Source organism: Ailuropoda melanoleuca, chromosome 5, assembly GCF_002007445.2.
Source record: "Ailuropoda melanoleuca isolate Jingjing chromosome 5, ASM200744v2, whole genome shotgun sequence".
NCBI lineage: Eukaryota > Metazoa > Chordata > Mammalia > Carnivora > Ursidae > Ailuropoda > Ailuropoda melanoleuca.
The window spans coordinates 111,838,902-111,854,139 of NC_048222.1; the positions used below are offsets into that span (position 1 = coordinate 111,838,902).

Genomic DNA, 15,238 nt, shown 5'->3' on the forward strand with positions numbered 1-15,238 from the left:
GGAGTGAACTGAGGGTCCATTAGGAAGGTCCACAAGGAGGTAGGTTGTGGCGTGTTTCCTTTTTTTCCCCTCCCAGTGATAAAAAGAGGTGCTTCAACAAAACTCAATGGGAGTTTATTATGTGTCCCTTTGAAGTTTTGGGGGTGGTTGTGGAGACTGTGGACCGATTTCTGATGAATTGAAAGCCAAGATGAGCTAGTGAGCATTTATGGTAGTGAAAGTAGAGGTGCTGAATTGAGAGTAGCCCATTTCCCCAGGGCTTGTGGGACAGTTCCCTGTGCAGTGGATCTGGGCCATGAATGTGAGCAAGTAATCATGAGGTTGTCCCAGAGAGCTGCTCAGGGGCTGAACTGGCTTCAACAGATAGAAGCTGAAGGTGTTAGCTGGAGTTGTGGATATAGTAAGTGATAAAGTGAGACCGTATGACTCGTATCGAGGTAGTTCAGATGAAGGTCGTCAGTGATTGGAGAAGGGGAAACAACCCCTGAAAAACCTGAGAAAGCATCCACTGGTTGAGAATCAGCTTTAAATACATAACAGCTCTCTTAGCTCAGTGAACAGAAAGTAAATTTTCCTTCTCCATTTACCTCTTTATTCCTTACCTTCTGTTTTTTACTCCATTCCCATATTGCACAGGCATTGGGACCAAGGTTAACTGGCTGGGGAAGAGAGACCTGGGCTAAAAATATAGGACCAACATATCCCTCTTTATTGGCTGTTGGTTTCCACTTGCAGCAGATCCTAGCTACGGAGGGAAGGCAATTTAAACATTAAATTAGCTTTTTATATGTAGCTGGGTATTCTAAATTGTAAACTGAGATATATGTTTGCTGACAGTGTAACTGTAAGATTTTTTAAACTCCAAGTGATCAGGGTAGGGGCCTAATTCTTGTTGCCCAAAGATGCTACATTAGTTTACTAGGACTGCCATAACAAATTACCACAAACCGGGTAGCTTAGAATAAGGTAAATTTATTCTCTCACAGTTCTAGAGGCTCTAAATCCAGAATAAGGGGGTCAACAGGGCCATGTTCTCTCTGTAAGCTCTAGGGGAGAATTGGTTCCATGACTTTCTCTTAGCTTCTCTTGTCAGCAATTCTTGGCATTACTTGGCTTGTTGGCTCCAGTCTCTTCTTCCCTCATCACGTGGTGATCTCCCTTGGTGTGCCTTGTCTTTATGCGGCATTCCCTTCTCTGCATGTGTCTATCTTTGTGTCTCGTCTTATAAGGATGCCAGTCATATTGGATTAAGGGTCCCCCATCTCTGTATAACATCATTTTAACTCACATTTTAATTATATAGGGAAAGACTCCATTTCCAAATAAGGTCACATTCACAGGTGCAAGGGTAGGACTTTAATATATGTTTTGGGGGACACAATTCAACCCACAAGAGATGTTATGCTGACTTTGGTCTGCTGGATTCCACCTTGGAGTTGGGGGCTGTTGGTATGAATCAAAGTCCCTTCCCAATTTCTGTATTTCTAGTCATATATGCTGTATCTTTCAAACTATACAGTATGAGGTTTGAGTCTTAAACGGTGTTACTTAATCTGTCCCTATCAGGGATGCAGCTACTGGAAATACCTTTTTATAATTTGTCTCTTTTTTCCTGATGCCATTACTAGTATTCCTCTTGACATCCTCTGAGCATTTTAATGAGAGATTGGGGAGAAGCACAATGGGCTCTCCAAGTCAGCCTCATACTAATCTGGTCTCCACATTTTTTTAGGCTTCCAGTTCTTTGTTTCAGCTCCCTGGAAAGACATATTCTTACTCACCTGCCTTCCAGACTTAGTCTTGCAAAGTTCCTCTCTTTTGTGAAATTTTCTTAGACAAAACGGGACCAATTGTCAGCCAGTGTGTATCATCAGTTCGGCTGTTCTGACTGAGTTTTTAAAGATTATTTTTTTAATATCCTTTTCCTGACTGCAGAATATTCTTTCAATGCCTTCTGTTGCTCCAGCACATTGTATATTGTTTAATGATTTAAACTTGGTATTTACACCAATTACTTGAAATAACTGTCTAAAGATGTGATGCCTCCACTGAACTGTGTTTTTCTTGGGTCACTTTTTGTTTACTGTTTTCTCTAAAGTCAGTCCATACACTTGTCTTACACTAGGGGCCCACGAGGTGTCTTCTGAATGGGACTGAGTACTGATAAGAGTACACAAGGGCCATTTGCTTTAAGAGAATCTTGAAATATATCATAATGTCTTGGAGGGTTTCTTTAAATTAAAATCTTTAGCAAAATCAAGAGAAGCCAATGCAGTAGAGGGGTTAGCAACTTACTCATCTCTCTGAAAAAAATTTTTTCTCCACCAGCCCAAACACTAAAATGGCTATTTATTTATTTATTTACTTATTTTTGTCATCACAGACTCTGATGAACAAATAGACAAATTCAGGGACATCCAATATGATGATATTTTAGTCAATCCACCGCATGGTTCGCAGAGGCAGAGATTTTCAATGGGGTAGTGAGTTTTTTTTAAAAGGGGAATAATGATAATAATATTAATAATGTTATTGATAGTTACATTAGCTAATATTCATTAGTTCTATATCCTTTATGTATTTTTATTTCATTTATTTATCAGCTCTGTGGAGTAGGAGGAATTATTATTCTGATATTGCGGATGAAATGTAAAGGCTTACAGAGTTTAATTTATTTGCCCAAGGTCACATAGTTAGTAAGATGTTGTAGTGATTACAGTTATAGGACTATTCTTATAATGACTGTTGTAGTCAATTAATCAATGATGTTTTTAACTGTTAACATTTGTTCAAATAACTTTCTCGAGGGATGAATTTAAAATTCTTACCTGGCTATGTAACATTCTTTTCTGGAAAGCTGTTGCTCAGACTTGAATTTCTTATCCTCCAATCTGAACATTCAGATAATGATGCAATAAAATCTCTTATGGAATACTCGTCAAGATCGTTATATGCTAAGAGAGAGAATAAGATATATTTTCATACTTTTGACTTCTATAAAGTGCTTTCCTCCTTGTTGCAGCATAGAAAAGCTCTGAAATTGCATCCTATGAGCAGGGTAATCTGCAATTATTTACGGAGTCATCCCATAATATCTCACGTTATCACTTCTGTGGAAAGACAGAATAGGAAAACACCCAAGCTTTCATGAATATTTTAAAACCCATACTCACTGCGGGAGGGAGAAAAGTAAGTTTAGATAATTGCAAATTCCATTTCAGTTAGTTGATTTCCAAGTAAATGTTCTGTCCCAACCTGGTTTACATCTTTTGAAACAGTGGAAGCTAATGCTTTCTCTTGCTCAAGTGCTAGTTTTGTTCCCATGTGAGAAGAGAGAGAAGCAAGGAAAACAAAGCTGAGTATCTGCCACAGTCACCCATGTTCTGGGCTATGGGGGGGGGGTACCTTTGAGGAACTATTTGGCATTTATAACAAGTATTTCCCAAGGAAGCTGCTGAATAGAGCTGAGTATTTTGCTAAATGGTTTTCCTCTCTGACCTTTATTACTAATGAATCTTCTTTAAGAAGTATTTAAAGGGTAAAAAGAAAGGTGGTTTTTATTAATCTCTTTTCTCTTTGCCCACAGAACCCAAAGAAATGGTGTTACCTGGCAAGAGATCTGCTGTTTTTTTATGAAAATTCAGATCAAGGTAATGCTTATTTTGAACTGATATATTTTTTAGTCTGTTTAACTCTGACACATTAAACTACTTGACTTTCTTTGATTACTGGGTTCAGCTATGGAATAGCCCATCAAAAAATCAAATCAATATCTGAAAAGTAGAGGGAATGACTTATGATGATCCTCGTATTTATGAAGTGAACAGTAAGTTTTTAAATATATATTAGCTTATCAAAACATTATGGATAATGGTTAATTTTATGACGCTTTTCTTTCATTTATGTTGATATGTGAATAGAATCTTGACTAGAAGATTGTATTCTCTTTGGAAGTAGCTCCAATTAGTGTATCATATTTACAAATGATAGACAATAAGACAATAGATTCTTATCAGGTTACAGTGATGAGATTTGCCTTTTATTTAAACATTAGTCAGATGGTTTTTAGCTATTATTTTTTGAATATGTGAAAATTTCAGTACAAATTCCTAGAAAACTTCAAGTTTTTATAAAGGAACTCTCATGCAAAACATATATTTTCTTTGGAAGATTGAATTATATCATACAGTGGCTGAATAGCATGCCTGATTATGCTTAACAGATTGCCTATTTAGTTGCTAAATTTTCAAATTGCTATGCGATTTATTTACATTTGTTGGCTTAAGAATATGAACACTCATGCAAATATTCTAATGATATGTACATGTAAAAGAAGTGTGGGTATAGATGCAGATATATAATGTGTGTATGTTTTATGAATAAAACTGCTATCTCAAAATAGTTTTTTATAGAAATGTTTCTGAAAGTTTAGAATTCTGATGGGGAACTGGACCCATGTCTCAATACTTTCTATTCATACAGCTGTGAAGATGGGGTGTCACTATATGTATGTGAACACAAATAATAGAATTATTGAAACGTACATTAGGCTGCATACTAATTGGAATTAATTGGGTTTTATTTTTGACAAATCATTGAATTCCTAAAAACAAATGAGTGCTGAAACAAAGGTAGCGTTTAAATTTAATGGACATTAGCAGAAAACTTGTTTCTGAACTTTAATTTGCAGTTGAACAAAAATTTAAGTTGAATTGCAAATTGGGGTGTTTCTACTTATTTCTGGCTTTCAGTTAATTCTTCAAAGGATGTATAAACCAGTTAAGGAAGCAGCTTTTCTCCCCTAAAGGGGATTTTGAATTGTAGGCACTCTATTCAAGTTTTATCTGTACTAAAATGTTAATTCAAACTATGAAATATCTTAAAATGGTTAACGGCATCAATTGAGGGCGCCTTTTGCATAGACCTATGAACTGTGGCTCCCCAAAGAGAGACATAATGAGAATTACTTACTACCTAGACAATATGTGGAAGAGGGTGAAGCTGAGCTATATGGTATAGGCATAGGGAGATAAGTGGTGGAAAAGTGCTTGTTGGGGGTAAATTGATGAATGACAGTAAGGAGAGAGGAAAAAAGCACACGGAATGAGCTGAAACCAATAAAGAGGGTCAAGGATCTATGACCTTTAGAATGAAAATAGAGGAGGAAAGGAGCACAGACATGTCATAAGCATTATGTCATCTTTTTCTTTTTTCTGAGGTCTGTATATGCTAATATTCAATTTTACTGGCCTTTTATTTTATACATTTAAGAGATGGATAAACTTATTTTGAACTGAATGTAGTAAAAGAAAAAAGGGTGCAGAAGAGATATTTCCATTAACATGGTAGAGTTTTCAGAATTGTGTACTCAGAGTAACAAAATTCACTTCTCCTCAACCTGAAAATAAAGGAACAGTCCTGTATACTGCCAGAGTCCAAGGGCTCTGCTTTGACAAAATTCCCAAAGAGCTTAGGGTCTAGCATGTGTGTGTTTGTGTACAGGTTACGAGTGGGATGTGGATGCATATTTGGGGTGGACAAAATTGTGTTCACATCATCATCTCTCTAAGTTAGACCTTTCGATTCATTGAAATAGGGGTGTTTGCAATCTTATAAAAATAATTCCTATTAATATGACAAAGAGTGCTAATTATTGATGCTCAGTATCCATTATCTCAGATGGAATATGGACATTTACATTTCAGTGTTTAATATACTGTTGGGTTTGGTTTACTAGTGTTTTATTAAGAATTTTTGTGTCCATGTTCATCAGGGATATTGGCCTGTAGTTCTCTTTTTTGGTGGAGTCTTATCTGGTTTTGGTATCAAGGTAATGCTGTCCTCCTTGTATAAATGCGGAAGTTTAAGACATACTAGTGAAGGTGCTATTTTTAGACAAATGGATCATTCAGTTTTCCCAGTTGTGCATGACAACTAACACCGTCATTCTGTGTAGGATTAATTCTGGCAGTGGAGCTCAGAGAGCAAGCTGTTGGAGTAACAGGCACTTTGGCGTGTGCAGATACTTGAAAGCTCTGCATCTGACTCTTTTAAAGGGGGTATTTTAGTCACAGTATTCTGAGTTTTGTCATCCAAAGAGAGAAACAACTTCAACTAGTCATGTCAAAATATCCTTCTATATACCCCTAGAAAGATTATGTAAAGAGATAGAGACTGTTATTCTCTTGCATTTTCATGTATGTTTTTGTGTCCTGGAAATAGATTGGATTTCATTAAGAAAATTTCATGTCTATAATTTATCTTTATTATGTAGGAATATCAAGTTTTTTCTCACATATATTTAACTTCTTTGTAGGTAATTGTAATAGGATATTAAGGATTTGACATTTTTTTTGGTGTACTGTAGGTTGAGATCTAAGCTTAGTTAGTATAAACAGTTTTAAGATTGAAAATAAACTGTGTCATAAGACTAGTGTATAATGTTACTTATGTTCAAGAGCACTAATAAATAAATTATAAATAAATTGTTTAGTTGTGTGTTTCACTGTAGTTTATTATACAGGCTGTAGGGAACATAGATGTAATATATGTTGAGGTTTGAAAGGATCAAAATCTTCTGATATTTTAAGAGCTTACTACATTACTTATATTTTATATTATTTATTACCTGCCTTCCCTAAAGTAACAATGGAAAGTAAATCATCAAAACTTGCAGGTCGATTGATAAGCTAATGACCATGAATTTAAAGGAGAAGTAGAAATACTTCTGCAGCGTGTGATGAGAGGTGTGATGTAATTGTCACATTGCCTGAATTAGGTGCCATGTATGATCAATGTAATGCTTTACAGAAATGCAGCTGGAGCATCAGGCAAAGTGTGCTCCCGAAGAGTGCTAAAGTGCAAGGCCGAAAACACATCACTGAGCATTTTCATACAGAAGTGATTAAAAAGTAATTCTTAAAGAGGATTTACATGACAAAGAGCTATTACAATAATTTTAAAGAATTTTTTTGGCTTTTATGGGTTTTGTCATTTGAAAAATTCTTGTTATGTTTTACTCTTCTGAGGATTAGATTCTGTGGGATACTCCATCTTTTAAAACCTGTTTAAAATCTCCCAAAACTATAAGGCATGTCACTGTCTAAAATCGACTCCTGCAAATAATATTCAAGTTCTTCCATCAGTTCCCTGCCTATATGTCTTACTTTGTTTCTGTCTTACTCCATCTCATGCCCTAAACATTCTTGTCTTTCTTTATGCTGAATACCCCACTCTGAATGCCCAATCTTTCTCCCTTATTCCCAAGCCTACATAACCTTAGCACTTCTCTTTAAGAAGCCTTCTAAATTCCTTATAATACTGTAACTATTTCTCTCCCTTAACCCGTATTCACTTGGTGCAGTAGCTGCCACACTGTCGTTGATTTGCATAGATGCTACCTAGTCGTTCTTATGTGTGCATGTGAGTATATATGCATAGGTACATATACCACTGCATTTTATTATATATATTTAGGTAGGTACATACACAGACATGGGATTTCTTTCCTTTAATATGAACGTAAAGAAGATTCTTCTGCCATCCACTTTTACTCCCACTTTTGAGTGAAGTACACAAACTTTGAATGAATGAGCTCCTTGTATCTCCATGATTTTCTCTAAAGTAATATTTAAAGGCTGAAAGAGTCCTTTGTACTATGAGAGTTATAATTTAGCTATGTTTTGTATTATTTAGGATTACCTTGAGACCCTACTCTCCCTTTATCACATCTTTTCAATGAGAATAAAATCTGAATTCAAATACATTAACTTATAAAGAAAATAATTTTCCACTATTGAAACATTCTCTTCACCAAAGGAAGGTCACCCAATTCTATCACCCATTGGTTTTTGCTACTTTGCACACATGTCATTGAAGAAAATTCTAACCTGAGCTCCTCAGCTAAGGCACTTGTTGCCGAAGAGAAAACTTTGCCTTGTAAAGACACTACCTATTTCATATCTTACATCTGAACCAATAGGAAAAAAAGAAGTTATATTGTAATTAGCCACTTCATTCATTTATGTATTCATTCATTAAATCAGTGTTTACCTACTATATTCATCAGTGCTCTAGCTGGAGTGGGGGTACGTGCAAAACTTGAGAGTCTCTCGTTCTATTCACATACACACATACAACCTTACATACATACGTATATACATACATATATATTGACACTACAAAACAAATCTCTTTACATGCTTCTAGAAGCAAGCTCTACACTCCTTATATTTTTTCCAAGTTCAATTTCTTCTGTGTTCTATACATCATCATTCATGTGGATGGTTGGAAGCCATTAAAACTGTCCCTGAAAGCTATTTTTAAGTTTGCAGTAATTGTTGAACCTCATGCCTAAGAAGTTTGTGGCCATTTTGAATGTGTGGTTTTGTGGATATGCAGTCTGAAATAACATATTCCCAGCTCTATAGTATTTTCTTTAGACTAGGATCCTAAAAGTACCTAAATACTAGGTGTGGAGGTTAGGAAAGAGCGATAGTTATTTAGAAAGTGGAGATGAAATTAACAACCATTGGGGTTGGAATAGGGCTTTTGGGAATTGGGGCTGTCTGGGAATTCCCAGTAGAGGACTAAGGACTTTGAGGGAATTGGTTCCTTCAAGGCTTTAGCATATGGGTTAGTTTTCATTTCTTTGGTTTTGCAGTGCTAACATTACTTTGGAAGGGGAGCAAATCATTGCAAGCAGAGTAGTGAGGGCAGAGGCAAAGAATTTATGACATGGGGTACCCACTAGACTTTTCAAGTGCGTATGTATGAATGTTTGTCCCTTTCTCTCTCTAGTTATGTATTTTTAAAGCATTTGGCATTTAAAAAATTGTGCCACTAGATGTCAGCAGCAACCTCCCAGGGTTCCAGTGGCCTTAATTCATAATGACAACAAATTGGTAGTCTATTAGAATATTTTATCTGAGAATAGTAAGTACCTATTTTGAAAATTTAAGAGGCAGTTTTTGAGTTACAAGGAGAATTACAAACATCATAAAATGTTTTGAAATTATTTTTTAAACTGGTTTCTGTTGACATGTACCAGGTTACTTTTACTTCCAATATTCTCCCTACCGATGAGATGACTTGAAGAACTCTGCGTGCAGCTGAGTAATTTGTCAGAAGTTGCACTTGATGCCAGGTCTCTAAACCTCTGTTTCAATGCTTTATGATTCATTTATGCCATGATTACATGAGTATTTATGCTTGGGTTTATTTCATTGTTTTTGTAGGAGCATTTTGGTACTACAACCCGTCAGATTAATTTTTCAGCACCCACATCTGTGTGCTGTTTATTTAGTATTGTCTAAACTTTCTTGGATCTGTGCTCTGTTGTTATAAGACACTCAAAACACTTTGATAGATGCCAAAGAGTCTGATAGGTGTTTGCTTACCAGTAGACAAGGAAAACAACCTAGAAATATGAAAAAAAAATATGTATTTTCCATGAATTATAATACATGTAATTGTTTAGTCCTTAAAACAGCAAGTAAGATGATTTCAAATGTTTTTTATTCCAGAAATTAATAAGAAAATTGTAGTACTGGCCAATGTTCAATAGATCCTAATAACATCATTTTAAACAATGCAGTTAATATCGGGTCAGATCAGATTCACATTAGCAGAATGATTCAAACTAATCTGCTGGATTTTTGTCATGAATTAGAGCTCAGGTGATTGACTATTAGTTGATCAAATACCAAACAGACTTTTAAATAACCTTGAATAGGGTTACTTCCATGTTTCCAAGGAAAAATTATGTTTTCAGTGCATTAAAAAAAATGTATATGTATATATACATATATATACAATGTATATATAAAAATGTATATATATATATATATATATCTTAGGAAAAGCTGGAAATGAGAATTATGAAAAAATTTCCTTTCCTAAAACCAGTTCTACCAAGGAAGATATTAATGTAAATGTTACACCCTCATCACTTTTAAGATTTTAAAAAATCATTTTAGTTGGTGCAATGAGGTAGGGGCTAACTCAACTAGCATGTAAGCCAAAGAAACAATTCCTTTCATACCGAAGTTGTTATATTTGAGAGTTATTGGTTTAAATTCATAAGATTCTCTCTAAGTTTCTTATTTTTTGCCTTTCTGTTGTAGAGCTACTAGTACAAGGGACTCACCAAGATTTCCCCCTAAGATTGTGGTTGTTATTCTTTAATTATCTTTGTAGATGGAAAGGCAAACATTTGAAATCATGCTGCAGTTACTTGACCCATGTACTTTCCTCCCATGGACCAGGTGCAATGAGTAAGTGCTGTTAATAAATGGAAGGCACATTATTAGCCAGATGTTTGGTTAAGGAACTTTCAACATTGAACCTGGTATGGAAGCACACAGCTGGCTTGATACAAAACAGTCCATCCTATGCTTCCAGTACTTAACCTTCTAGAAGGGGTTAGGGCTGAGATGTGACCAAGCATCTGTCTGCAGTCTGTCTCTTTCATCTTTTGCGAATAGTTAAATGACACAGATGTTCGTGCAGTATTTTGAATAGAAATGCTGCCAATTCTAAACAAACTATTCTAGCTCCACATCAAGAAACCAACTCCTGCTTCCATATGTACCAGTGCATTTTTCATCAACATGTTCATTTGCTGGTGCATTGACATGGATTAAGTTATAGTATAGAGAGGGTCAGGTTCCCTTTGGGCTGTTCCAGAAATTCAGACACCTCAACCTGATAATCAAGGGCCACTTTTCTGCGGCTGCATTGCAAACCTTCCCAACATCATTTCCACCTGATTCTTCACCCAGATGTTGCCTCATCGCCCATACACAAGGATTGATCTACCCTGTGTATGATTTACTTATTTCTATCTTGATGACTTTGCATTTACCATTACTCTTCGCTCCCCTCTCCCAAATTCTTATTCTTCATTTCAGAGACAGAAGAAGCTAACAGGGACACTTGTGGGAGCCAGAATGTCTATATTCAAATTCCCTGTTGGTGATTTATTAGCTTACTGCTACTAGACCAAATGCAAACTCTTTAACCACAGAGTCTCATCTTGGTTTCCTCTACAAAACCATGAAAAAATACTTAAATAATTGAGTTAATGCTAGTATTAACTTAAGATATGACTTTTAACTTATAATAGGTACTGGCACATGGTAAGTGCTTAATATATATTAACTACTGCTGATTCTGTCAAACTAATCCGAAAACTCACTTTCATAAAATTTAGTCTCTGATAATCCTTCACACAGTCATTATTAATCTTACTGGTATGTGTTTGCAGCTGTACCTTCCATCCTACTCGAACTTTCATATTTGATGACCTATACATCTTATCCTCTTGGTATATTATACTCATAATCAATAAAGAGGATAATAATACTTTCCATAGCCATACCTAGGGTTATTGTGAAGACAAAATTAGAAAATAAAGGTAATAACAAAATTAGCGAAGATTACTACTTACCCTGCTTTGGTTACGTGTGAGGAGCAGGACTGGGACCTTTATTTACACTGAGCTATCACTTAGCATACGTGTATTTTGTGGACGATGGACAGGGAGGCAGTGATTCTCTTTAAGACCTAGAGAGAAAGGAAATAGCAGAATATCTGAGTATAAAAGTCAAATAGAAATGGAAATATAGAATTGGGTTCACAAGAGAATTTACAAGCGGAGTCTGTAAACTGTCACAGAATTCCACTGAAGTTCTGTAACTGGATGTGTGCCTTACCTGAGAGAGAGAGCAGACAGAGAAGGGTCACTATGAAAGGACAGCCCCTCCCCCCAGGATACACGTACTCAGGCAGAAGGGTGAGGCTCAGAGGCATGAGTGTCTCCAGTTTTTGTAAAGGTAAGATATAATAATGTTTTCTTGGAGCTAATGCATTTATTCTTTTAAAGTCCACCATTGAAAATTGTATCAGACATAGAATTATTGTGTCTGAAAAATACTAGGAGAGATAACATTACTCTTGTCCTAATTTTTGGCCTAATATATTGTTAACAACAGCGATTAATCATATAATAAAAATGTTACTGTTCATTTTGCAAGGAAGAAGTTTGCTATTTGATCTAATTGGTGATATGATAGCTGGGCATAGATCAGATACTAGAAATTTATACAGGATGTGGAGAGGGCTTTGGAGATCATCTACTTTTATTTCATTGATAATAAGTGATGTGCTTCCCATTATGATATGCTTACTTTTCCTTTTAAATTTATTAAAATTGCTAAAAATGTAATAGATCAGTATTCTCTCTTTATTAAACCTCATGAAGCATGTGGTAGATATCTCATTTTTAATTTTGTTTGTTTTTGGAGTTTAGTTGGAGAAACCTTTTCTTCTTTAGGAAGCTACCGCATTCACATTTTGTGTGGTACTGGCAAATTATGGATAATAATAATAGTGAATATTTATTGACTATTTTTTTGAGGTCAGAAACTATTTCAAACAGAGTGCAAAGATTTAGGGACTAATGGTATCATTTCATATTTGTCATAATAATACTGTGACACAAGCACGCAAGGAGCAAAACTCATGGGCACAGTCTGCAGATTGGGTGGTGGTAGCTGGATTTGCTCATATATCCTCAGACACCTGAAGTCAGCTGTGGATTGGTTTTGCTGATCTTGGCTGAGCTGTCCTATGTGTCCATGACTTTGGCTGAGAGAACTGGGCTGACTCAGCTTTGCTCTACTTGATCTCTCTTCCCTCAACAGTCTAAACTGAACATGTTCTCCCGTTAGTAGCAGGGTTTGGAGAGACAAAGAGCAGAAATGCTTAAGAGATTTTTAGGCCTATATTCAGAACTCGCATGAAGTTACTTCACCCACCTTCTTTTGGCTAAATCTAAATCTCAGGGTTGGCCTGGAATCCAGGGATAGGGAAATAGACTCCACCATTGGGTGAAAGGGGCTACAAAATCACATTGCAGTTGGTTGGATACAAAAAAAGGGGAGAATTGGAATGAGTTTTGCCATCCATCTACCAGAATCTCCTTCCTAGCTATGAGAAAAATGACAACTCGGTGGGATTAAATAACTTGCTGCTAGGCTAGACTTGCAGACTTTACCTGGCCTATAATGCAACTTCATTTTCCAGGACCCAGGATTGGACAAGGAGTGGGCATGGGACCTAAACAGATTAATCACAGCCCTTCCTTGAGACTTGATATATAAGAAAAATTCTTCCTTTAGGTTTAAAAATTGTCAGAATGTTGACTTAGAATTTGGAGAAGATACTGAAACAGTTGAAAAAGAAAGAGAGACAGAGACAAGAGACAAGAGACAAGAAACACAGAATGATTAGTGTATAGGAGAAGATGCGATTTTATCTTTGGAGCCACTAGGTGCAGCCATACTTGAAACTTAAGCTGACTAGTGTCTTAGAACAGTAAGTTTCTTTTTTGTTGTTAGTCTGGTTTGACTAAGGCTTCTATTACTTGAAGCCTACACTATTTTATTAAACTGTGATGGATTATTTTGCAAAAATGGCTACAGCAATATATCTAGTCTTATGTACATTTCTAGGACCTCCTTGGCACTCCTTATCAAAAGGTGAAGACTATTTTCACCTGGGCGGGTTTGTGTCTTCTCTGATGAGCAGAGTACTGCAGAAGTAATTCTATGGGACTTCCAGAGCTAGGTCATAAAGAGGGTACAAAACTCTTTCTGGACACTTGCATTTGAAATCCAGTCACACCATGTTGTGAGAAAAGTCCAGACCTCATGGAGTAGCCATTTTTAAGGTGTTCTGACTGATGGTTTAACGGTCAGTAGTCAGCATTTTCTCCAGCCATGTGTGGGGGACAAGCCTTCAGATGATTTCAGCTCCCAGCCTTGGGACAGTTTGGGTGACGATGACTAGAACAGAGATGCACTATCTTCCCATGGGCCCTGCCCAAGTTGCAGATTCATGAACAAAACAAATGTCATTGATTTAAGCCACTAAATTGTGGAGTAATTTATTAGCCATGGATAACTGCGACACTAACATTATACTCTTAACCTATAGCTCTTTCTTAGGATTCTCTTTTCCTTCTTTTCTTTTTCTTTTCTTTTTTTCTCATTGAGGTATAATTGACAACAACATTATATTACTTTCAGGTAACTACTTGATTTTTTTTTTTTTTTTAAGAGAGAGTGTGAGTGGGGGGAGGGGCAGAAGGCGAGGGAGAAAGAGGATCTTAAGCAGGATGGAGCCTGACATGGGGCTTGATCTCACGGCCCTGAGATCATGACCTAAGCCAAAATCAGGAGTTGGACACTTCAACTGAGTCACTCAGGTGCCCCATGACTTATTGTTTTTATGTTTTGGTAAATGATCACCATGAGTCTAATTAACATCTGTCACCAACACATAGTAATAGAATTTGTGTGTGTGATGAGAACTTTTAAGACTACTCTTAGCAACTTCCAAGTATGCAATACAGTATTGTTAACTATAGTCACCATGCTGTACATTATGCTCCTGTGATTTATTTATTTTACATCTGGAAGTTTGTACCTTTTGATCCCCTTTACCCATTTCCCCTACCCCTGCCTCTGGCAACCACCAATTTGTTCTCTGTATCTATGAGATCATTTTTTTTTTAAAGATTCCAAATACAAGTAAGATCATACAATATTTGTCTTTCTCTCTCTGATTTATTGCATTTCGCATAATGCCTTCAAAGTCCATCTACGTTGTGCAAATAGCAAGAGTTCATTCTTTTTAATGGCTAAATAATATTCACATATGTATGTGTGTGTGTGTGTGTGTATGCCACAATTTTTATCTGTGCATCTGTTGATGGAAATTTAAATTGTTTCTATGCCTTGGCTATTGCAAGTAATGCTGCAATGAACATGGGGGTGCATATTTTTTTTGAGGACTCTCTTTTCTTACTAAGACACATGTGTTAAACTCTCCTTCCACCCAATGACTGCCATTCCACTTTTATCCATGCCTTTATTTAAACTCACTCTGATTTTCCAAGTAGTTTGGACATTTTTTATTCACTCTTGCCATTGACTTTGTGATGTAGCTTTGCTTGGAAGGAAATGACCAGGGAACATGGGTTGGGGATATCTATGTTGGTTTATGTCCTTACTAAAAGGCTGGGAATCCTGACTTGATGAATTCCGCTCTCATTCTCCAGTGCTATGCTGTCCAATATGGTGGCCACTAGTCACATGGAATTATTTAAATTTGAATCAATTAAAATTCAATAATATTGGCAATTCACTTCTTTAGCTATACTAACCACATTTCA

The 15,238-nt window shown here is 36.2% G+C and overlaps 1 protein-coding gene across 3 annotated transcripts in view; it reads left to right on the top strand.

The window, feature by feature from the left end:
• Positions 1–15,238, top strand: part of INPP4B (inositol polyphosphate-4-phosphatase type II B) — a 753,420-nt gene that overhangs the window by 108,516 nt on the left and 629,666 nt on the right. For all 3 annotated transcript variants that reach the window (XM_034661577.1, XM_034661575.1, XM_034661579.1), the window contains exon 2: positions 3,587–3,650. The gene's annotated coding sequence lies outside the window, so the exon portion shown is untranslated. The remainder of the gene's footprint in view (positions 1–3,586; positions 3,651–15,238) is intronic.